The following is a 24,425-nucleotide window of genomic DNA, read 5'->3' on the forward strand; positions in this document are numbered from 1 at the left end:
TTACTGCGAATAGCTAAGCGAGTAAAAGATGACCTGATTTCCAAAGGGAATAAAGTTAAAGATGACACATTTCTTTAATATTTTAAGCAAGATTACTTTTTCATTTCCATCTTTTACAGTTTCAAAATAACAAAAAGGGAAAAGGGCTCGAAGCAAAAGTTTGGGCACGCTGCATGGTCAGTACCCCTTTTGGCAAGTATCACAGCTTGTAAACGCTTTCTGTAGCCAGCTAAGAGTCTTTCAATTCTTGTTTGGGGGATTTTCACCCATTCTTCCTTGCAAAAAGGCTTCTAGTTTTGTGAGATTCTTGTGCTGTCTTGCATGCATTGCTCTTTTGAGGTCCATCCACAGATTTTGGATTATGTTTAGGTCAGGAGACTGTGAAGGCCATGGCAAAACCTTCAGTTTGTGCCTCTTCAGGTAGTCCATTGTGGAGTTTGAGGTGTGTTTAGGATCATTATCCTTTTGTAGAAGCCATCCTCTTTTCACCTTCAGCTTTTTTTTTTACAGACAGTGTGATGTTTGCTTCCAGAATTTGCTGGTATTTAATTGAATTCATTCTTCCCTCTACCAGTGAAATGTTCCCCATGCCACTGGCTGCAACACAAGCCCAAAGCATGATCGATCCGCCCCCGTGTTTAACAGTTGGAGATGTGTTCTTTTCATGAAATTCTGCACCCTTTTATCTCCAAACTTTCCTGCGTCCTCACCACAAAATTCAGCGTCAGAAGTCTGCAAAGGAACATCTAAACAAGCCTGATGCATTTTGGAAACAAGTCCTGTGGAGCGATGAAGTTAAAATAGAACTTTTTGGCCGCAATGAGCAAAGGCACGTATCTGTACTCGAGCAAAGAAGTCAAATCTGGTCTGTTCAACAGAGTATATGAGTTAACAGAAGGCACCCTCTTTCCCCCCCCCCCCCCCCCCCCCCCCCCCATGCTGGAATGTGGCAATTGGAGATCATGTGCCTGCTGCTAGCACTATTAATTGACCAAAGACATACTTTTGGCATGAGACTACCTGTCGAGGGATTTGCAAGCACAAGATAATCTTGCAGGGATGTAACCTCGGAAGTGATTCATCATGCACCTTCAGCCATTCACTTGAAGAACCACAAACTTCCCACTCTCGTAATGATGGCAACGTTTTACCTTCTCTTTAAATGCGCGAAAATGCCAGGCTTTGTATATTCAGACAGAGAGTGAGTGGATCGCACTGGCAAGGTGAACAGGCCTCTCCCCCTCTCCTCAATATGAAAGTGATTGAACTGCAAATAGACTAAGTGATTCTCTCGCTCTAACACAATTCCTTGCTTTTACAGTCACGCTGACCCAGTTAAGTTTCTAGTCAGCAGTGATGACCAAGATGTTGGTGTTAGTGGATCTGACATTTTGAAAGTGTTACCATTGTCAAGGGGAAGTCATTAGGGCTTCTACTTGATGATCATTGTCTGGCACAGATGTTACTTGCCACTTGCTAATCCTAGCTTGAACACTGTACAAGCTGTGTTGCAGGTGAGCACTGACTGATTCATAACAAGGATTTGAACACTGCAACCATAATTCAACATCCTACTTTTCAACTTGATCACAGGGAAGGTGAATGATAAAGCAGCAGAAGATGCCAGAGCCTAAAGCACTGCCCTGAAGAATTCCTGCAGCAACATCCTGAGACTATCATTGTTTGTGCTAGACCCTACCCGGTCAAAGTTTTTCACTTTGATCCCCATCAAAAGTCATCTAACCTTTAAAAGAGTGCATTTTTACAAATCATAAGATCTGTGTTTTCAATGCGTTCTTAAAATTATTTTTCAGATGTAATTTGATTATTTTAAATTAAGTGAAGTTAACATGCAGAATCAGATTTAGTATCGCTGATACGACATGAAATGTGTTGTTTTGTGGCAGCATTACAGTGCAAAGACATAAAATTACTATAAATTACAAAAACAAATCATACCAAAAAAAAGGAATAATGAGGTAGTGTTCATGGGGTCATGGACAGTTCAGAAATGTGATGGCAGAGGGGAAGAAACTGTTTCTGAATCATTGAGTGTGGTTCTTCAGGCTCCTGTACCACCCCCTTGATGGTAGTAATGAGAAGAGGGCATGTCCCAGATGGTGAGATTCCTCAGCAATGGAGTAAAGCAGTACACTGTATAAATAGAATTTTCTTACAATTAATGTTTGGAACTGGAAATGCATTGAGGCGCCCTGACAAAATTGCTTCATATTCTTAAGAACCGGCATTATTACAGGAAGTTGGCATTATACTGCAGACAAGTATTTGGATAGTCATTCATAGCCTGCATTTAACATGGAAAAAAAAAGCACATTTCCCAGAACTCCAGGTCTCCACCCCGCGGCTGCGTTCTCCAGGGCATTACTCCTGCTTCCCCCAAACCCCATCCCAGTGTTGCTGCCTCTACTTGGGAGGAGCCATTTGCTGAAGTGCCTCTCAGGGCTCAGGGGACTGTAAGACCAATGCAGCATTTTACAAACATGCTTATTATTCTTTTGGGCTTGAGACAGTATTAGATCAAAAGGAAAAAGCTAATAATCTTGCTAAAAAGGCAAACGCAAGGGGGGGCTGGGGAGAGGTTATTTTCAGAATTCAAAGGAAGACCAAGATCTTGATAAAAGGGAAAGAGAAAGTAGAGTGCAAGTGAAAAGGGAAAAGATTAGCCAAAGTTAATGTGAATCCTTTACAGACCCTGGGAGAAACTATACTGGAGGATAAAGAAAAATTAAACAAACATTTTGTTGTTTTTTTTGTGAAAACACAAATTAACTCCTGGAAATAGACAGGTTTAGAGTAAATTAGGCATTCAAATAAATTTATTGTTAGAGAGCAATTAAATAGGGCCAAAAGCCAGAAAGTCCCCGGGAGATGAATCCCAAGGTTTTGAAGGAGGTGGGTATGGGGATAGTGGATACACTAGTTGCCACCCTCCAAACTTCCAGATTCTTCAATGGTCCTCACAGATTTAACAGGTAAGAAATGTAACTCTTTTATTTAAGGAGTAATACAAAAAATAAACAGATCCAGAGTGATAGGGAAAAGGCTGCGATTTATTATTCAGGAAATAGAAATAGGAAAACTAAAAAAAGTACAGAGCCGAGTCAACAAGAGATCACGCTTGCCAAATCAATTGAATTTTTTTTAAGGTTGTAACTAGCAGAATAGGCAAGGGCAAACCAGCTAATGTGGTGCATTTGGACTTTTAGAAGGCCCCTGATAAGGTGCCACACAAGAGATTTTTTAAACAAAATTTGAGTTCATGATAACAAGGTAATATACTGCATAGATTGAAGATTAACAGATAGAGGCAGAGAATAAATGGTTAATGTTTATATTGGATGGCTGTTAGTGGAGTACTACAGGGATCCAAACTGAGACCTTTGCATTTCACAATCTATAGCAATGATATGGAAGAGAGAATTTAGTAGTAGTGATCCAAGTTTCTTGATGATAGAATGCTGGGTGGCAGTATGGACTACGAGGAGCTTCAGAGAGATAAAGACAAGCTATGAGAATGGGCAAGGTCATGGCAGATGGAATATAAATGTAGAAAAAAAATTGAGGTCATTCACTTTGGTAGAAAAAATACAAAAGCAGAATTTTGTTTTTTGTTTTAAAAAGTCACAATTGAAAAGGTGACAATCCCTTTCTCCAATTATATCTGGCTCTGGTGACTGCATCTGGAATATTGTGTCTGGTATCCTAATCCAAGGAAGTACATAATTGAGCAAGAGGAAGTGAAGCTATCATTCACCAGACTGATTGCTGTGGTGAGAAGATTGACCTACGAGGAATTATTAAAGCAGACTAGGAATGTACTAATAAAGTTTAGAATGAGGAGCAATCACAATGAACTGTTCAAAATTCTGACAAGTTTAACTAGGTAGGTGATATTTCCATTAGTGTCTGGAATTGGGAGTTATTATAAGGGGTCAGCAATTCAGAATGGAGACAAGGAGTTTCTTCATCCAGAGGGCGGTGAACTTCTGAAATTCAATACTGAAAATGGCAGAGTGACACTCAGTCACTGAGTACATTCAAGACGGAGGCAGAGAGAATTTTAGATTTTAAGGAAGAGATATGGGAATAGTGCAGGAAGCAACACAGAAGCCATAACCTTACTGGATGGTGGAGCAGGTATGAGGAGCCTACATGTCACCACCCCCTGCAGAGTCCAAGTCCTACAGCCTCTGCTGCACAAATATACAATGCATACATATACATTATTTGATAATGTTGATTAAAATAGTTGTTTTAAAAAAAGCAAGCCAGGTTCACAGTCTGCAAGGGTTCCGTTCCTCAGAACTGCCCCTAAACTGAATTTTCTGTAAGTCTGAAACAAATAATTTCCCCCAAAACCAAGATACCTGGAGATATTACAATCTGGTATATGGACTTAAGAAAGGCTACCTTGACAGCAAATTTTGTTTGCTGTATAATGTTTATTATTAATTGATTAGTTGAATTTGCATTTGGAAAATGTCCTCCGTAATTGGACTGCTGATGTTTGAATTAAGAATTTCTATGAGGATGCTTTTAATTGTTGTTTGACCCAAGAAAGAAATATTAAATTATTTTCTTGTGGGATGATAATATTTCCATTTCTCTAGTTTATGTGGGCTAACAAAGGTACAGGACTAACAGCTTCCTCAGATTTTCCATACACACAACTACTGCGTTCTTTTCACTGTAGTGGGTTATAAGGGAAGAAATCACTCTTTTCCTGATTTGGGAGGAACAAAAAGTTCAATGTCCTTTTTGTGAAATGAACAGCAAACTTATTTTTGACAGAGGAGAATTTACGCCAAGGCTGTTCTCTGCAAGTCAGGTCTTGTGTGACCTGGGGACTGCCTGCAGCTGCTGAGATTATTTAAATTGGTCGGTATGTTACAGTACTCTATTTTTCTGATATATTGTTTGATTTATAAGATTTACAAAAGTAGAGCAAAGGAACCTTGGTTGTGTCTGTGGTTAATTGGCAGAAAACAAGTAGTCTGTTCGGCCTTGTAATTCAGAGAATACTACTTGTTGTGGCGAGTGTAATTATCGGGTTTCAAACCCTTAGGAAGAAACTGCAGTGAAATTTGTATGTTAGGAATGATAAACCAAAAGAACTAAATAATCCAGGTCCATTCTACAATGATCCAGAACAAAGGAATTGATTGCCCTGTAACTGCCAAAACTTTGCATTTGGTACACTGCAACAGTGGTGTGAAAAAATGTAATTTAATCATGTCAATACTTGAATAATCTCTTATGTGTTTGAACACCAGATAACTAAATCACTGCAACAAATGTTTCATTTAATTTACAAGGCCATACGGCTATCATTCATAGGACCTTGTAGTGCAAAGTTAAAAAGACACGTTGAATATTATGGATGGTCGATTTAGACATGTTCCAACTAGATAAGAATTTCCTTGCTCTGTTTACATTTACACATTGCAATACTGAAGCTACAAGCCTGATCATTAAGGAGCTTTATCAACCACCTCCAAAAATGCCTAACAGATTTTGCAAAGTGACCATCCTTTAACTTCTTGGCTGACCAAGACGACAGCTTCACGATATCTATGGTGCCATTGCTCTTAAGCTATTTAGTAATTGGCCATGAGCAACTTCTACAGTTCATTAATCCAGGTGCCTCAGAAGTGGCACAAAATGGTGAATCTTAGCAAACTCCAGAACCTACATTCACCAGTATCAAGGACATCCTTCACTGCAAGCAGAACTCAGGACCACAGCCTAGTTCAGACTCCATACAGCTCAATGATTCCTCTGTCTGCCCATATAAAAAGGTGTTCCTTTTCGAGTTCACTAAGGTCACAAAAACCCAACAGCATGCAATGCACTTTTTGGTACCAGCAAAGTCCATTCAAAGTCCTGTGGCTGCAACAATGGTGCACAGTGGTGCAGCTAACAGAACTGGTGCATCACAGCTCCAGTGACCCAGATTCAATCCTGGCCTTGGCTACTGTATGTGTGGAGTCTGCACGTTTTCTCTGTGACCACAAGAATTTCCAAGCACAACCCGAAGATGTAACGGTTGGTCCGTTAATTGGCGACTCTAGGATGTAGCTAAGTAGTAGAATCTGGTGAGGGAGTTGGTGGGATTGGCGTGGGTGAATGAAGCAATTGAATAGTTCGTTTTTCTCTCAGACACCGAGGCAAGAGACAAATTCCAAACTGCTCACTCACACCTCAACTTACACTAGCCATGCAGGATGCAAGCTTTACGTTGCTGACAATCAACAGATAGTAAATGAATCTCTTAAGGTTCAGGATCAACATGGCAAAGCTATTAGAAAATAATGTACTTTAATATACTACCAGTTCAGCAAACAAAAAGACAATGCAATCCTTGATCAGACTTCAGTTAGATCATCTCCAAAATGTATTCTTAACAAACCAATGGTGAACAAAGAGAAATGGAACTGGCCTTATTCCCTTGAGATTACTCTGTTATTCTCCAAGATCACCTCAACTCCACTTTCCTGTCTTTTCCTGAAAGGCCTTGATTCTTTTGATGTCTAAAATTTCTATGTGGTGCGAAATAACGTTCAAAGGAGAGCTATTTTATTGATGGGCCCAGCTACCACAAAAGGCATCGAGAGTTGATACTTTTACTCAAAAACCACAGATATTAAGAGTCATACAAAACAGAAACATGCCCTTCAGCCCACCAAATCCAGTGCTGAATCAAGCACCCATTTATATTTGTCTTACACCAAACCACTTTATTCCCCTGCAAAATCCCATCAACTCTTCCCCACACCCCAAGATTTCATCACTCACCTACACGCTGGGGAAGTTTACCTACCAATTTGGGATGTGAAAGGAAACCAAAGCACCTGGGAGGGAAAAACACGTGCATTCATAGGAAGAACCACAGGATCAAAGCAGGGTTGATGGGAGTTGAGAGGCAGCTGCTAACATAGAGTGAGATATTGAGGAGATTTGATTCAAATCTTTAAAAAAATCTCAAGTGTGCATGGGTTAGATTATTTTTATGTTGATAATTCCATTATACAAGTAAATTCTGCCTATCAGCACATTGGTGAATAACCACTGCAACTCTGTTGATGCTTCTAGGGTTAGAAATCGCTGTAACTCAATTTTTCTACTGTTTCCTTAAGATTGGTAGGTTACAACATGTCCCAATGTAACGTCCCAAGGTTAACAGGAGACCGCCTTGTCAGGTGTTGAGGGGAGCATTAATATCATTGCCTCAGTATTAAAAAGAGCCCAATTAGTGAACAATAAATTTAACAATAATGAGATGAGCCTCCATTTCCAGGAGTGTTACATTTCTGATGAACCAGATGGTACATCCGAGCTCGGTGCCCAAACTAATCTGTTGGAGGTTCATTCTGCAGGCAAGATAAGCTTCTGATTGACACTGCACTTGCTCATTGTTTGACTGGTAGATTGATTGGCAGAGAGGATGTTGAGATTCCTGCCCAAAAAAAGTTTAAATTGTAGAGGCAGTTCTCCACCCACTCTCATTTGTGAACATTTTAATCAAGGATATTTTGTGCTGAAAAAAAACAGAATCATTTCAGATGCTTTGGGGGTTTAGGGAGCTTCCAGGTCTGAAAGTGGAAAAAAGTCAGGAAAATTCTCTTCGGCCTTATTGGAGGATGAATTGCCAAAATTAGCGGTAATATTACTTTATTTTATATCTAGATATAAACAAGGTGAAGAAAACCTAGACCAGGCCTACTCCAGGACCAGCAACTGAAAGCCTACTGGTGCACAAAGAGATTTCTTTGACTCTGTTGGGTCAGATCTGTGGGTGTTGCACCCATTGTCTGAAAAGCAACTGTTCTACTACTGTCCACTAGGACAAATGATGAAATTATCTGCTGTATCCAGTCAGCAAGTAACCACAAAGATCAGACTGGTTCAAAAATGCTAGAATACTGGAGCTCAAAAGAGAAACAGAACAGAAACCAGAACCTGGTCTGAGTGAGATTGATGATGAATGAACACGAGTTATCTTTGCCAAACCTTTCACCCCAATAAAAGCAAAAAATAGAAATAAAAAAGGTGAAAGCCCTGTTCGGAGGAAATGTTCTAATGCTGCTGTCCGAAGGCGACAGCTTTTCATGCAAATGCATTTTTCTACTCTGATCCCCCGGATAGTAATGGCCCAAGGACAATGTATGAGGCTGAATCTACCCATGAAAAACTAAAATACATTCCAAGCAAAGCTGGAGCCCTGTTGATTATATATTGAGAAATCAAACAAATACTGGGAAGGCAGTGGATATACCTTGCACAAGCAATCCAATGACTTAAGAGAAACACCAATTCAATGAGAGTGGATATGGGAAACTTTTCTCAGAGCAGAAAGAGAGACAGAGACAGAGGAGCTACAAGAGATCAAAGAAGCAAAAGGTCCAAAAAAATTAAACATGTAATCCTGAAGGTGATGCATTTGACCAAACACCACGGGTTCCAGACACCTCTTTAATAAAAGAGGCCTTTCAAGCTCCAGCAAAAGGAACTGAACCACCACAATGGCAAAATGTAAGGAAATGGATCCTTCAAGCCCTTGAATGATATCTATTATTGCTTCCCTATGGGCATTAAATCTAAAAATACAGTGGATGAGCAACTCATTCTAAGCATGTTAATCAAAATCCCACTTCATTGTCATTCTTTGCTCTACTCTCACTTGAAATGGAAATGGTGGGAAACTTTGACTGCTTGCAAGGTTGCACGATGAACTCAACTTTGATTAATGCCATTGTTCTTTTGGTTTTTGATTGTTGGTTCTCGTATAGTCTTTGGGCAGGATTTTCTTGTACGAGAAGGTTTAGCGGCTTATGACGTAGATGCCATGGCCAAGAAAGTGTACCAGCACCTCTACTTCCTCAGGGGGCTAAAGAAATTCAGCACATCTCTGTTGACCCACGTGAATTTATTTATTTATTTGTTTGTTTGTTTACAGATGTCATAGAAATCACTCCATCTGGATGCATCATGGCTTGGTATGGCATCTGCTCTGTCCAAGGCAGCAAGAAACTGCAGGGAGTTGTGGACACAGCTCTGCATGTAACACAAACCAGCCTCCCCTCCATGGACTCTGTCTATATTTGTCACTGCCTCGGTAAAGCAGACAACACAATCAAAGACCCCACCCAACCTGGACATTCTCTCTCCATCCCCAAACCGGGCAGAAGATACAAAATCTTGAGTGCTCGTACTACCAGGCTCAAGGACAGCTTCTATCCCCTATCCCGCCGCTAATACTAGTGAACAGTCCCCTGCACTGCATTTTCTCTGTAACTGACACTTATTCTGTATTCTGCTGTTGCTTTTCTCTGTACTTTTCTCAATGTACTGAAGTGATGAAATCATCCGCATGGATGGCATGCAAAACAAAGTTTTTCCTTGGTATATGTGACATTAATAAACCAAAGGGAGTGCAGGAAGCAAATTTTTTCAAAAACATAACCACTTTCTTTCTTACATTCTTTTAATAAAGAGTTTTACAATGCACCATGATCTAATCATATTCCCTATTAGATTGTGACCATGGGGGGGGGGGGGGGGGGGGGGGGGGGGGGGGGGGGGGGGGGGGGGGGGGGGGGGGGGGAGTAATATATTTTACAGAAGAGACATTAATACGTAGAGCCAAGGAAGTAAAAGGTGTAAGTGGGAGAACCAAAACTAGTCAGTATCCATAGGAAAACCATTAAGGAAAAATACTATTACAGCACCAAGCCAAACAAAAATAGGAATAGATACAACTTCCTACAAAACACACACTGGAAATAGATATGGTTTATCCCCACGAATTTAGACCCACTAATTAGCCAGGCAAAATGACACATACATACTCATGATTAACTGTGAAGGGACAGAAGCTGAAGAATAAGTAATCAGAACTGATAGACCGCTACAGGTGAACAAACCAGAGCATCAAATCCTGTTCGTACATCAGCAATGAACATCCTGATGAAATAATATCCTAACCGTAAAAAAAAATCACCAATTTTCAAAACCCTCCTTTAACTTTGTCCTACCCCTCCATGCTTTTAGTCACCTGTCACCCACCCATTCCACCTCTAACCAGCTCCCTCCCTATAACCTCGCAACACAGCTGCCATATGTCACTTAAAATTTAATTGTCCCTACACTAGCAGGCATGTCTGTAACATTGTAGTCATCCCCCCTCCCATCTCTCCCTCTTTTCCCCCCAAGTTTTTTTCAGTCACCTCATCTGAAATCCCCAAAACTTGACAACTTTTGTTTGGAATCCCTCCTTGTTGTGTGAAAAGGTTCTTTTGGGTCTTAAAGATGGAGGACTCTGGACACAGTCTTTGGACTTTAAAAATAGTTTAATCATAAAGGCAAACATGGAGACAGAATGAATGGGAACGGATGCACACTCGCACACACACGCAGGAGATCGCAAACGTGAGGGAAATCACCAGAGGGGTGAGATGCACACACACACACACACAATAAACTGGTTACAAATGATCAAGGAATAAACAATACAATGCCTGAACACCTTGACTACTGGACAAGCATTGGCTCTAACGTTCCCTGGAATCTTTAACTAACTACCCTGAAGTAGTGCACAGCTTACCTCAACATCCTCGGAGAGAGAGCGAGAACCAAACATGCGGCACTTTTTATATTGCAAGGGGGCTGGGTGTCCAGCAAGGACAAAAGGTGTTTAAATGAGCCAATGGTTAGGTGTGCCCAGGAATAAAGGTGCTCACAAAGACCAATCCTTAGGTGTATACCTACTGGGTGGGGTGGAGCCAAATCTTGATTGACAGTGGTGTCGCTTCCTACCCAATAAGCAATGCTATCCTCTGACCAGAGGGGTCAGTGTTGTCACTGTCACATGACAGCAACGTGCTTTCACAGTACATTCCACCCTTCGAAATTAAAGCACTTATCAATCGTTACATGGAGATAACCATTTCTAAATCTACAATTATGTGTCAGTATATACAGGGCAGACGTGCTCTTAATAATCCAACAAGCACAGAACAAAATACAAAAAACTATAACAACTAAAACAAGGGTAGTGGCCCAGTGGATGACAGTTGCCCACCATAATCCCCAGAGACCCAAACGGCCACCAGTTTCCCCATGAGCTGTCGTGCTGGAGGAGCCAGTCCCTTGCTTTCTGAATTTTGGCCGCCGAGTCCCTAATGGGAGCAGCCAGGTTGGTGGTGTTGCTGGATCCATCAGGGATAAAAGTGCAGTACTCCTTACTAATCACTGCACATGTACCACCATCCACCACGAGTATGTTATCCAGGGCCATCCGATTCTGTAGGGCTACCAGCCTGACGGCAGCCAACTCCGCTACCATCCTTGTTTCGTCAGCCAGCGTCTGAAGCACACTGGTCATTTGTATGACCTCACAGGACAGTCGGGCCACGTCATATGTGGGGAAGGCTATCATCTAGAACCTCTCCGCCTCTGTGACGGCCCTCCTGTCCCTGTGGCCGCTGTATGCCAGGTGTTCCCCAAGTTCATTGAGAGCGTGGATACAGGACACCACAAACACTGGAAAACAGCAGCCGTACCAACTCGTGGGGAGCCACGGGTAGGCACTGTAGCCGCAAATCCAGTGGGTCCCGTTCAAAGTCCAGGGAGCCCACAGCTTAGCGGCACAATTGGCAGTGGTCACTGAGGCACCTGGATACGTTTCGCTCACACTGACTATGGCCAACTGAAAAGGTGGAAGTGTGCTCATTCTGGAGTCTGCACCAGCATTCCCTTACTCAGGGTCGGGACTCGGGTGGAGGTCAAATTGTAGGAAGGGAAATACCAGCTCCTGAAACACCCATCCCATTGGGAATCGCTGGAAGGAACGTGCTGTAGTGGGGAGGGGAGTGGTGGGGAACTGCCATCCGGCACCCCCCCCCCCAGACCGATTATACCGAACCTGACAGGCGCAAGTAGTTTATGTAAACAGTTCATTCGAAGATCATCCAAGGGAATCGTAAGTGGCAGAGCTTCACTGGCATGTGCTGGGGTTCAGACACAAGTCCAACAGTCTGATTTATTGGAGGCACTGGTGAAATCATAAGCGTCTCTGCGCCCTTGGATCTTCTGCCCGAGGCTCCATTCGGCGACTGTCTCATTGGCCGAGACCTCAATATAAAAGGGACACCTGCCTGGCGGGGAGCAAGTGGCAGGGCTCGCTCCACAGCTTGCTTCACTGTCTCGAAAGCAGCCTGCTGTTCAGGCCCCCAGGAAAAAGGTGGCCTTCTTTCCAGAGACCCGAAAGAGGGGTCTCATGAGCACAGTGAGGTGGGGAATGTGCTGCCGCCAATAGCCAAGGAGGCCCACAAAACTCTGGGTGTCAGTCTTGTTAGTGGGGACGGTAAAATTTGAAATCTTGTTCCGTGCAGTTTCAGGAATGTCTCTCCTGCCTGCTTGCCACTGGATTCCTAGGAACAATACATTCTGGGCTGGGCCTTGTACTTTTTCCATATTAATGGCCCATCCCCGCTCTCTGAAGGAGGATATTAACATATCAAGAGCCTCTAAGACAATGGCCTCGGGATGTCCTTGTAGGAGTACATCATCAATGTAATGGGTGGCTGCCACCCCTAGGGGAGTTGAATGGCTTGCAAGTCCCGTGCGATTAACCCATGACATACTGTTGGACTACGGATATACCCTTGTGGTAGATGTTGAAATGTATATTGTCTCCCGTCCCATGTGAATGCAAATTGGTCCTGGGAAGTGTCGTGAAGGTCGTGAAGGGGGATGGAGAAGAATGCATTCGCCAAGTCCACAACGGCATACCATGGTCTGTCTGGGCACATTGAAATATCCTCCACCAAGGCGACTATATCGGGTACTGCGGAAGGGGGGGGGGGGGGGGCAGTCTTGTTCAAGTGCCGGTAGTCCACTGTCATGCGCCATGTCCCATTCTTTTTGAGGACGGGCCAGACGGGGATATTAAAAGGGGAGGCTGCGGGTCTAATGACTCCCTTCCGCAGCAAGGCTTGGACAGCTCTGTGATGTCTTGGCGTCCCCCTGGGACCCTATACTGCCGATTGCGGACAACCTTGGAGGAAGGGGGAACAACAACCGGTTCCCACGTGGCCACTCCAACCACCACCGTAGCCTGGGCGACTCCGAAAGTGAACATGCCTCAGTTGGTGTGTAGGGACTGTCCCTTTAAGACATTTATCCCCAGTATGCATTCAGGCAAGTCTGCAATTAAAAGAGCTACAGTTCGAGGAGGTTGGTTCCCAATGGCCATGCGGACCTTCACTTCCCTCGCGGGCAAACGGGAACATCCCAACCCCTCTATCTGCATCTGTGCCCCCTTCCACGCAGCAGGGTTACCCAGGATGACAGTGTGTTGGGCACCCGTGTCGATGAGCGCCATCTGCCTCTGTATGTTTCCCTTTCCCCAATGTATGGTGACGGGCATGTGGCCTCAGGTCTCCCAGGCAGGAGAGGGTGGTGGAACAGATGTGCCGGGACCCCTGGCCTTCATCCTGTGGGAGGGGGTTGGGGGTCTGCCACCCTGTGGGTGAAGATTCCTGCTAGCAGAGATGGGCTATTTCCTGTCTCAGCAGGTCCCGGAGCTCAGCCATGAGGGCAGGAGAGAGTTTCAAGTGGGGGAGGGACAGGGGCAGTGTCATCAGGGGCAGCCCGCGTGGCTTAGAGGTTGGGGGCAGCCCCCATGTCGAGCTTGATCCCAGGGTGGTTGTGGGTTTTCCCCCGGCCAGATGTCCCCTCACAACGCTCTTTCCAGAGCGTGTACATGGTGGCAGTCAGGATCCCATCTATGCTGTCAAGGTCCACCCCTGCGCACAGCAGGTCCCAGAATAGCCTTTTGCATGTAAAACAGGGGATTGTATCTCTAGCCCTCGTCTTTGCCCTATGGACCTGGGTGGGCTTCCCCCACTGCAAGAACTCTAGCCCTTCCAGGAGGGTGATGGCATCCCGCACGGTCTTCCCATTAGCCGGTCCCATGAGGGGCAGGACCACTGGCCTCAAATCGGGGCGGGCAGTAGTGACCAGGTATCCCATTAGTGCGCTGGTCACCCTGGTGTTTTCTAACAACCCACAATCACCGGGCCTCTCATAGATGCTGGTCACCAGCGTCCATTCCCTGACGACCCTGGTGCCCTCATTGACAGTGCTCCACTGCGGTCACCTGTATAAGTCCCATTCAAGGAGGGTAGGATACCAGACCCTCACTGCAATCATTACCCGATCCCTCAGGGTAGCGTTGTTCCCAGTCCCTCCATGTGGCACCCGCAGGGCATTGTTAATGCTCTGTTGGACAGACAAGCTCCCTAGGGCGCTCGCTTCCTGGTGAGAGAGACTCACATTGGGGGCTCCCTCATCCCACAGTCAGAGCAGCCATGTGGCCAGCTGTTCGCCTGACCGCTGGCGGTACCAATCCGCCAGCTGGGTGAGTTCCTTGACGGAGAAATCCTGGGTCTCTGTAGTCTCTGAGGGACCACGGGCACTTTCCCCTGCAGGAGCCTCATCCTGACTCCCCTCCCCTCTGTGGCGGACCTGGGAAAGCATGGTCACGGGTCGAGCATGCAGGGGTTCGGGTGGGTGGGAGGGCGGGTGTGATGAGGCCCTGGCTCTTCAGGCACCCCCTTCTTGTCCGTATCCATCCATATATCCCCATCCCCCAACCATGCGTCCAGTATGTCACCGCGCCGGAACAGGGTTCAAATTTTAAATGGGTCTGGCTGCCAGCCAGACCTGCGGGTGGCTAGTGCCTGCTGTACTTGAATCAGCCGACAGGCGACCTCCGTACATCTGGCCTTGAGGTCATTGGCCCAGGTCTGGGTAGTCTGAACTGCCTCCTGCAGTGTGCAGCATCTCTGCCAGAATGTCTCTATCTCTTTTTCCTTCTGCAGGCAGGTATCCTCCAACTGACCAGTAATCTCGACCTGGCACCTCAGGAGGGACGTCAGAAGCCAGAACGCACCCCTTTGGCACTGGGGAACGCTGACTGCTGGAGGAGGGCCACCACGTGGTGTCTCAGTTTCTCACCACATGGATCTAACTGCTCAGCCCAGTCCACTGGCTTACCGTGGTCTGCCAGCATGCTGGCCAAGCTCCCAAATCCCTCACTCTCATCTGTCCACCCAAGGATTCTCTCCTGTGTCTGCACTAGCCTCTTTCCCCCAGTTCCAAAACATCCTCCCCACGTCTGTGTTCAGCCAAGACCTTTAAGACCCTGCTCACAGCATCAAATGTTGTGTGAAAAGGTTATTTTGGGTCTTAAAGATGGAGGACTCTGGACACAGTCTTTGGATTTTAAGAAATAGTTTAATCATAAAGGCAAATGCAGGGACAGAATGAATGGGAACGGATGCACACTCACACACACAGATCATCGCGAACGTGAAGGAAATCACCACAGGGTAAGATACACACACACACACACAAAATAAATTGGTTACAAATGATCAAGGAATAAACAATACAATGCCTGAACACCTTGACTCTGGACAAGCAGTAGCTCTAACGCTCCCTGGAATCTTTAACTAACTAACCTGAAGTAGTGCACAGCTTACCTCAACATCCTCAGAGAGAGCAAGAACCAAACATGCGGCACTTTTTATACTGCTGGGGGGCTGGGTGTCCAGCAAGGACGAAGGTGTTTAAACGGGCCAATGGTTAGGTGTGCCCAGGAACAAAGGTGCTTGCAAAGACCAATCCCTAGGTGTATACCTAATGGTTGGGGTGGAGCCAAACCTTGATTGACAGTGGCGTCACTTTTGACCCAATGAGCAACGCTATCCTCCGGCCAGAGGGGTCAGTGTTGTCACTGTCACATGACAGCCACGTGCTTTCACAGTACACTCCTGAAAGAATCCAAGGATAGTCCGCTAAAGTTTGGGTCATTGGGGGGGGGGGGGGCAGGGGGAGAAATGCAGGAAGGGAAGGTATAGTCAATGGAAATCAGGAAAATAATGGACTAATTCTCAGTGCAGTACTGGGTGTCAGCTCAGAGGGGCCAAGGAGGTTTCAAAGCTAGTGTTCAACTTCTCCAAGATAGAGACAATTAAAATGGCAAACACCCAATACTACAGTCCCACCTTATCATCAGGTTTAATAGCTATTACTGTGTTTCAAATTGCTGGTTAAATATACAACGTGATCTTAGACTTTGGAAAAAGGTAGAATAATACTTCACTGGACCTTGGCTTGCTGTGGATTCTGAAGAGTCATTCAACGAAAAGGTAGCAGGAAAACTGTAAAGAGTGGTTACCGATTTATTCAATCAATCATCGAAAGAAAGTAACAGTGGCACCACAATGTTAAACATCAATCCAAAACAAAAGGACTGAGGGAGAAAAGGTGTATCTGTAACATTACTGATCAGAGCAGGAGCTCGACATCTATATGGGGCAATGTTCTCATTTGAAAATAAAATCACTACCTCTTTTAATGCAAGTACTTTGATGCATTTTTGAAGACAATTGCCAACGAGGATGGGATCAGCAGTAGTTTTTCTTTAGGATCGCTGAAGGATATAGATGGCCCTCAGGAACCTCAAAATGTAGAACCAAACTCAGGAACCATTCACCTTGAACACTCTGGTACCCCACTTAGTACACACTGCTGATGTTATTGTGTTCTTGTTCCTCCAGTCATGTGCTTCCTAAAAAACAGACTTCTGGCCTATCTGGCCCAATTTGATGAATTACAAAAGCACAAACAGGCTCCTTTATAAGGAACAAATGATTGCAGTAATTGCAGAATAACACTAGCAGGAATTTGAAGGGGTTAAAATAAACACATACTCCTTTGGATAACACATGACTAATAAACCTTCAGGATCATGTGGGAGAATGAGCAATTAGATGCTATCAGAAAGGAAGCAGATGTGTTATGTTGTCCAGTGCTTGAACAGATGACAACTTGAATGAGATTTTAGATTCAGAGTCCTGGGCTGGGATAAGAACAAAGAAAGCCTCAAGAAGATTAGAAGAAATATCATATCAAAGGGCTGTCTGAAACATCGTAATGACAACCCAGGAAAAACCATCTCAAGAGGAGGGCCCCCGAGTTCAGAACTCAGAGAAGACTATCATCCCAGCACAGTGAACCTGGACAGTTTATCTCAGGTAATACTTGAGTCCAACCTGAGTCTTGTGATTTCATGTTAGTGACAAGTTGGAACAGTGAATCAAATCTGAAGTTGTTTAGACATCAGTGATACACGTACACATTTAAGTAATTCGAGTGCTAATAAGGATTAAATTGTACAAAACCTTGCTTTAGTCTTGCTTTTTGTTCAATGTTCAAGTTGATAACCTATAGAAGGTAACTGTGTCAACACATGGAAATGCCACTTGAGTATTTTGTCCACCACTGGTGACTGATACACATATAGTCCACAATCAGAAACTCTAGAAAAATTCAACTCCTATCAGTTGTTACCATTGCAAAAGCCACCAATTACCACAAAACAAACTTGTCAGTTTGGAAAATTCCTTTGATTCAGTTGCCAAAAGGTCACATTTCAAAAGCCAGCCTCTTTTGAAAGGACAATCCACTCATCCAACAATTAGCCTGATGAATCCCCTTTGGACTGTCTCCAATGCTATTATATATATTTTTTAAGGTGAGGGGGCCAAATCTGTGCAAAATATTCCAGGTGTGGCCTCACTAATAGACTGTACAACTCCAACCCTTTTGCAATAAAGTCCAAAATGCCATTTGCCTTAACTAATTGTTGGACCTGCCAAATTTGTGATTCATATACTGGAACACCTACATTCCTCAAAACTTCAGCCAGTTTCAGTCTCTCTCCACTTTAGATAATAGTTCACCTTTTGATTCCTCTTACTGACCTTTTGATTCCTCTTACTGAAGTGCATGACCTCACACTACATCACATTAAACTCCATTTTCCAGGCTTCTGCCTGATCACTCAATCTATATCTCGTTGCAGAATTACAATGTCCTCATTGCAACATTCCATCTATTTTTGTATCATCTGCAAATTGGGAAACCTTACATTCCGTTCCCTCCTCCAGGTAATTATTGTAAATAGTAAACAACTGAGTGCCAAGAACCGATCTCCCGAGGTACTCTACTAGTTACATCCCTTCAGCCAAGGAAGGACCTATTTACTCCAACTTCCCGTTTTCTATTTGAAAGCCAATTTTCAATCCATGCTAACACATTTCCTCTAATACCTTGGGCCCTTAACTTATGCACCAGTCTCTTACATGGCACCTTGTCAAATGCTGTTTGGAAACCGAAATGCACTTCATCTACAGGTTCCCCTCTATCGAGTCTCCCTGTCAGATCTTCAAAGGAATTTCTGCAAATTTGTCAAACGTGATTCATCTTCCATAAAACCAAGTTGACCAAGTTTGATTTTATTTAAATTTCCTAAATGATTAGTTATTTCCTTTTGATTATTGACTCTAGCATCTTGCCTACAACAGATGGTAAACTAACTGACCTATAGTGCCGTGCCTTGCCTTTAGTCTTCCTCACTTTTTGGTCAACCAATATTGGAGGAAATGTTCAAGAGATCATATGGGAACAATGTGATGTTGAAGTAAATCAAATATGAATTTTGTAATGTACGGGCAGTACCCGGGTTACCTAGGGATTCCATTCCTGAGAACAGTCAGTAAACCGATTCTTCCATAAGTCAGAAATGAACGATTTCAATGAGGGTTAATTAACATGAACATTTATTTTTGGTCTTCCCCTGTAATGGTTACAATGGTACAGAATCAGAATGTCCCTCACCCAGTGGCTAGTTTCAGTGGCCCTGGAGTATCAATGTATGTTACATTGTTTGATAGAGTATTTTACAGCTGTAAATAGAAGACACTGCCTTGTCAGCTTCCAAAGATCTTTTAAGTGGTCTCCCGCTGTGATCCGGCAGTCTACGCTGCATTTTTAAACAAATTATGGTTTCTCTTTGGTTACTGCAAGGAAGTTTCACACAAGAAGTTTTTGTTTGAAGACTCACTGTCTTTTGAATTAACTAGCTGCTCTCCCCATTCCATAACTCTTGAAGATGCTTGCATTTCTGTAACTAAACTTTCCCATATTGAAAAAAATCTTTAAAAATTTATGGAGAATTTGCATAAAGTCAGATTTCTGTAAATCAGATTTTCTGTAACCTGGGAGCTCCTGTATCTGGGATGCCAAAAGCCTACACCCTTTGAAGGTAAAAGCAGAAGCCATATATTTAGAATTTAAATTAAATTTTATTTATTTACAGCATGGTAACAGGCCCTTCGGGCCCAACGAGTCCGCGCCACCCATTCTAAACCCAAATTGACCTACCCGTAGTTCTTCTTTTTCCAGTCTTGAGTGTCTCAAGTGAGTCAGAGTGGGAACCTACCTCAATTACACACTTATGCACAACAGACCGACCACCCACCGAGGGAGGCCTACTTCCAGAAAGCCAATGTGGTTTCTGTGAAAGGCGTGGAACAGTAGATATGATCTTCACAAGACAACTTCAAGAGAAGAACCAAAAGAAAAAGTGCAGCTTGTTCACCATCTTTGTCGATCTCACTATAGCTTTTGACACAGTTTGCGTGAGGGCCTATGGAATATCATGGCAAAGTATGGTTGCCCCCAGAAGTCCACAATTGACCAACAACTCCATGATGATATGATGGATGACACAGTCTTCAAGCCCACTCCTGGTCACCAGTGGTGTGAAACAAGGCTGTGTGCTTGTCCCCACACTGTTGAGTATGTTCTCTACGATGCTGTCTGATGCCTACCCTGATAAAGAAGATTGAATCAACATTAGATACAAGATTGGTGGTGCTCTTCTTAACCCAAGGAAACTCTCAGCCAAAACCAAAGTACAAGAAACTACCTTGAGGTTCTTCCGCTTTGCTGATGATAGTGCACTCAATGCAAGCTCAGAAGCTGGTATGCAGGAAAGCTTGAACAAATTTGCCAGTGCCTGTGGCAACATTGGCTTCATAACTAGCACAAAACAAAACACAGAAATTATGCACCAACCTGCACCAAACACCCCATAAACAGAACCAAACATTGTGATATGTTCAGAGGCTTTCAATAGCAGACAAGTTCACATACCTCAGCTGAAGTCTCAAGATCAGTCATCATTGATGAATTCAACAAGAGGATTGCAAACGTCATCTGCTTTTGGAAGGCAGAAGTGTGGGATCAATGGGGAAATCAGCCTAAAGACCAAGCTGAAGATGTATTGGGCTATTGTCATACCCATTTTATGCTTGAGACATGGCAGTGTACAACAGACATGGCAGATCGCTTAACCACTTCCACATGACCTGTCTGCCAGAATGCTTCATATCAAGTGGGAAGACAAGATTCCAGTCACACAGATTCTGTCCCAAACAAGCCTCCCCAGCATTTATACATTGCTGAAATCATAGATCAGGTGGGCAGGATGTGTCAGAAGAATGTCTGAGGACAAAAAAACCAAAGCAGCTACTTCATGGACAACAGACTGAAGGCAACTGATCACATGGTGGGCAGAAAAAGGAAGTTCAACATCCCTGGGTTTCAACAACATCACACACCTGTGGGAACAAGCAGCATTGGATAGCCCTGCTTAGCGTATCCCCTTAAAAAGTGGTGCTTGCTCGTGTGAGGAAGTTAGAATGGAGGAAGCAAAGAGGAAATGAGAATCTTGGAACTCAAGAACCATGGATGCTACAGCATCCCTATACCTGTCACATGTGTGAATACAACTTTTAAGCCCAGATTGGTCTAATCAGTCATCTCTGTACACATCACAATACTATGGACTAGGTGTCATGGTCTTACTCGAGAACAAGTGGCAGACAACAACTTCAATTTCTTAGCAAGAGAACATGCTGGCTGAACTAATACTGAAAATGGAAAGCCAGTTTAGGAGGCAGCACTTACTGGTCCTGTAGTTAAGCAGATGTAACGTTTGCCAAATCCACAGAAGCAAGCCAAAAACCATTTTGCAGTCATGGCCATGGAACTTTACGGGGCGTGCCGGTACATGTATGTGGAAAAAAAGTGACAATCCCCTGGGATTCACTCAAAGTGGATTGAAGTGAAACAGTTTGGTTCAGACATGTTGAGGTATGTGTGTGCATGTCATGGCTTACCATTTCTGACAATGGTACTCACCCTCGACCTGTTCCATTTACAAACAATGAAAACAGAACAGAGTTAAGTACATTCATGTTCCTCCACACCTGCTTCAAATATATGATATATTGAATATGATATATTCAAAACCCAACATGAAACATCACTTGGTCGTTTTCTTGCTGAAGTGAGCTGAACTTAAAATCTGTGTGATGAGGGCAGTTAGAGAGAAAATACAAACAAAGGAATGTGAAAAGCTGACAAATGCAGAGCTAAAAGGGAGTGCTAATCAGATCAACACACGCAAACAGAGAGAGTAAAATTGAACTGATGTTACAGATGGACAACCTACAGCAGAATTGGCCATGAAATGGTATCTAAGTTGGAAGCAGTGGAGACTTCAAGCAGTACTAAATTCAAGCAACTCTGACAAAAGCAGAACCTTCTTTGAATTCAAATCCAGAACCAAACAGTTCAGGTGGATTCAACACCAATACCTTAAAAATATAAGGAAGACTCCAAAAACTTGTTGCTAGATTACATGTGCAGTTGTTAATTTAAATAAAGAAAGCCAGTAACACAATGCAGTGTGTATACTGATAAAATATATTACAGTTAAAAGTGTACAAGAGAGACAGACAACAATACCTTTAAAAAGTCTAAGTTGGGTTTATTGTCATGTGCAGAAGTACATGTATGCACAGGTGCAATGAAAAACTTACTTGCAGCAACACCACAGGCACACAGCATCATACAAGCTTAATTCATAAAAAAAACAAAACATACATTATACACATTTTTTTCTACAAGAAAGAACACAATTAGAACAAAAAAAAGTCAATTTTAGTGCAAAGTGGTCATAGCGTTGCTAAACTGTAGTAATTAGCGTTTTGCCAGTTGGTTCAAGAACTGGATGGTTGAAGGGAAATAACTGTTCTTGGACCTGGTGGTGTAGGACTTCAGGGTTCTGTACCTCCTGCCCAATGGAGACTGCAAAAAGATGGTACTGCCTGGATGATGAGGATCTTTGATGATGGATGTTGCCTTCTTGAAGCAGCGCCTCCTGTAGATACTACATATGATGGGGAGGGATGTACCCGTGATTTATTGGGCAGAGTCCACTACTCTCTGCAGTTTCTTACGTTCCTGCGCATTTGAATTACCGTACCAGACCATGATGCAACCAGTCAGGGAACTTTCAACAGTACATCTATAGAAGTTTGTTAGAGTGTTTGGTGACAATCTGAACCTCCCAAGGATAGCAGTGTAGTATATAAAAAAAAATGCAGGGGTAAATAGTGTGGGAGTTTGTGTGGAACATAATCGAATCCTCTCAGTCAATCACGTGGCATGTCTGCTTTGTAACAACAACACTGACTGGAGCACAATCTGTAGAAGTTTAAAGACTCAACAAGCATAAAAGGTTGGAGAGACAAGAGACTGTAGACGTTGGAATATGAAGCAAAAACAAACTGCTGGAGGAATTCAATGGGTTGAGGAGTATCTGTGGGGCGGGGGGGAGGGAGAAGAAATTGTAGACATTTGGATTGAGACTATGCATAAAAGATTACTATACAAATAAACCACAATTTTTGTTCTATACATGCCGTCCCTCAATGCTTTTGTGAAGCCAGTACCAGACAATGTAACCATACCAATTGAAAGTTAAGCGTGAATTTCAAACTTTAATGGAATTACTGACCAAATCTTCTTCCTTCTGGGGGTTTGAGGATGATGTGTTTCCACTCCAGTTCCGAGGGTTCCCACGCATGATCCATAGACTTGTTGAAAAGTGAAGAAGGGGCACTGGACGGGACTAGATGGGTAGTTTGGGATTCAGAACACTCCTTCCACCTCCACATGCTGCCATCATACAGACCAGAGAAGCTCCATGCCTTCTCCATTTTGAGCAATCACAGTACAGGTATTCCCACACAAATCAGTCAGAACGTTACATTTTTCAGGAGGTTTTGGGAAAGTCTTTAAAATGCTTCAAAATCTCTTCCAGCAGCAGAGCTCTGTCTGGAGTGTTTGCTTTGACACACCAGTGCTGAGCACGTGGACAAAGTGACCTGCCTACTTGGATGGGGCTGGCTGAACTGGCCCAGAGTGTTGACATTGGCCTGGGGGGAGAATGTTGATGTTGGCTCACCTACCCAGCCAATTGACCTGAAGGATTTTGCACAAATAAATTTGTGGCATTTCTCCACAAGAATACAGGACAGCTCAGCAGACCACGCGCTTGGTGCCAGGTTTAAGATCTTGGACCTCAAACACGCTTTTCTTTAGTCAGCTGAAGGCTTTAGTGGTGCACCAAAGGCAGGGGCAAACTTCTTCACTGATGTTCGGCATCCACTGAGAGATGGCTCTGGAGAGATAGAAAGGGATCCATTTTCCAATGTCTCCTTGTGGAACTTCATTGTCGAGGATGGGATGTGGTGGGCAGTGCGGCAGGTCTGTACAGGACTTTCAGCTGCAGATACTGAGTGTGAGCCCCATACTTTTGTGCAGTTCAGTAAAGGCATCAACGTAGACTGAGAGATGCAGAGGAGTTTGCTTTGGATGAGCTGTGTACCAAACAAGCTGAACCACATTCTCAGGCTTGGTATCAGTGTAAAAAAACATTGGCAGACGCTTTATTTGATATACTAATAGCCACAAAAACTGATCCCTTCCTGCAGCACAAGCCTTCACACTGATTTCACTTTGTGCTGTTTTACACAATGACACTTTGTCTTTTATCGAATCCACCCATTGTATCACAACTTAGTGTGGTGCTGTCCCTGTTATAAAACCCTTAACAGCCAGCATTCTTCGAGAAGAATGTAAACAAATAATTAAGCCGTAAAATAACAACACTTAAACCCATGTGATTCCATCTTCATTTTTGAAATCAAACCCATGATCTCCGTAATCCAACGTGGTTTGTTTTTATTTACATTTATCATGTGCGATCCTGCAACCCCTTCACAGCCTCCAAATTTTAAAAAAAATTGCACGCATTCAAACCCCACCGGTCACTTCAAATAATCCAAGTCTACATAAAACAATCACTTGTTTTTTTGCTGACTCAATTAAACTATGCATTGTTTCAAAACACAAAAAAAAATGCAGAGGTTCCTGCAACCCAAACTTCACAATGTAGGAAGGCAGCAACCGTTCCGTGGACTAAAGCAGTAAGACCAGAAGTACAGAAGTTTAAACAAACGCTGATGCCGCCGACTGGGGACGGAAATGGGACATACCCCATCCCCCAACAACGCACAGACCAATTGTTGAAAAATCTCACCGAAAAAAAGGTTTAGAATTCAACAGGACCAGGA

At 43.6% G+C, this 24,425-nt stretch overlaps 1 protein-coding gene across 5 annotated transcripts in view; it reads right to left on the minus strand.

Moving 5' to 3' along the window:
* Nucleotides 1–24,425, minus strand: part of LOC127578637 (uncharacterized) — a 45,227-nt gene that overhangs the window by 20,577 nt on the left and 225 nt on the right. The gene's annotated exons all lie outside the window — the stretch shown is intronic.

This window comes from Pristis pectinata, chromosome 15, assembly GCF_009764475.1.
Source record: "Pristis pectinata isolate sPriPec2 chromosome 15, sPriPec2.1.pri, whole genome shotgun sequence".
Taxonomy (NCBI): domain Eukaryota; kingdom Metazoa; phylum Chordata; class Chondrichthyes; order Rhinopristiformes; family Pristidae; genus Pristis; species Pristis pectinata.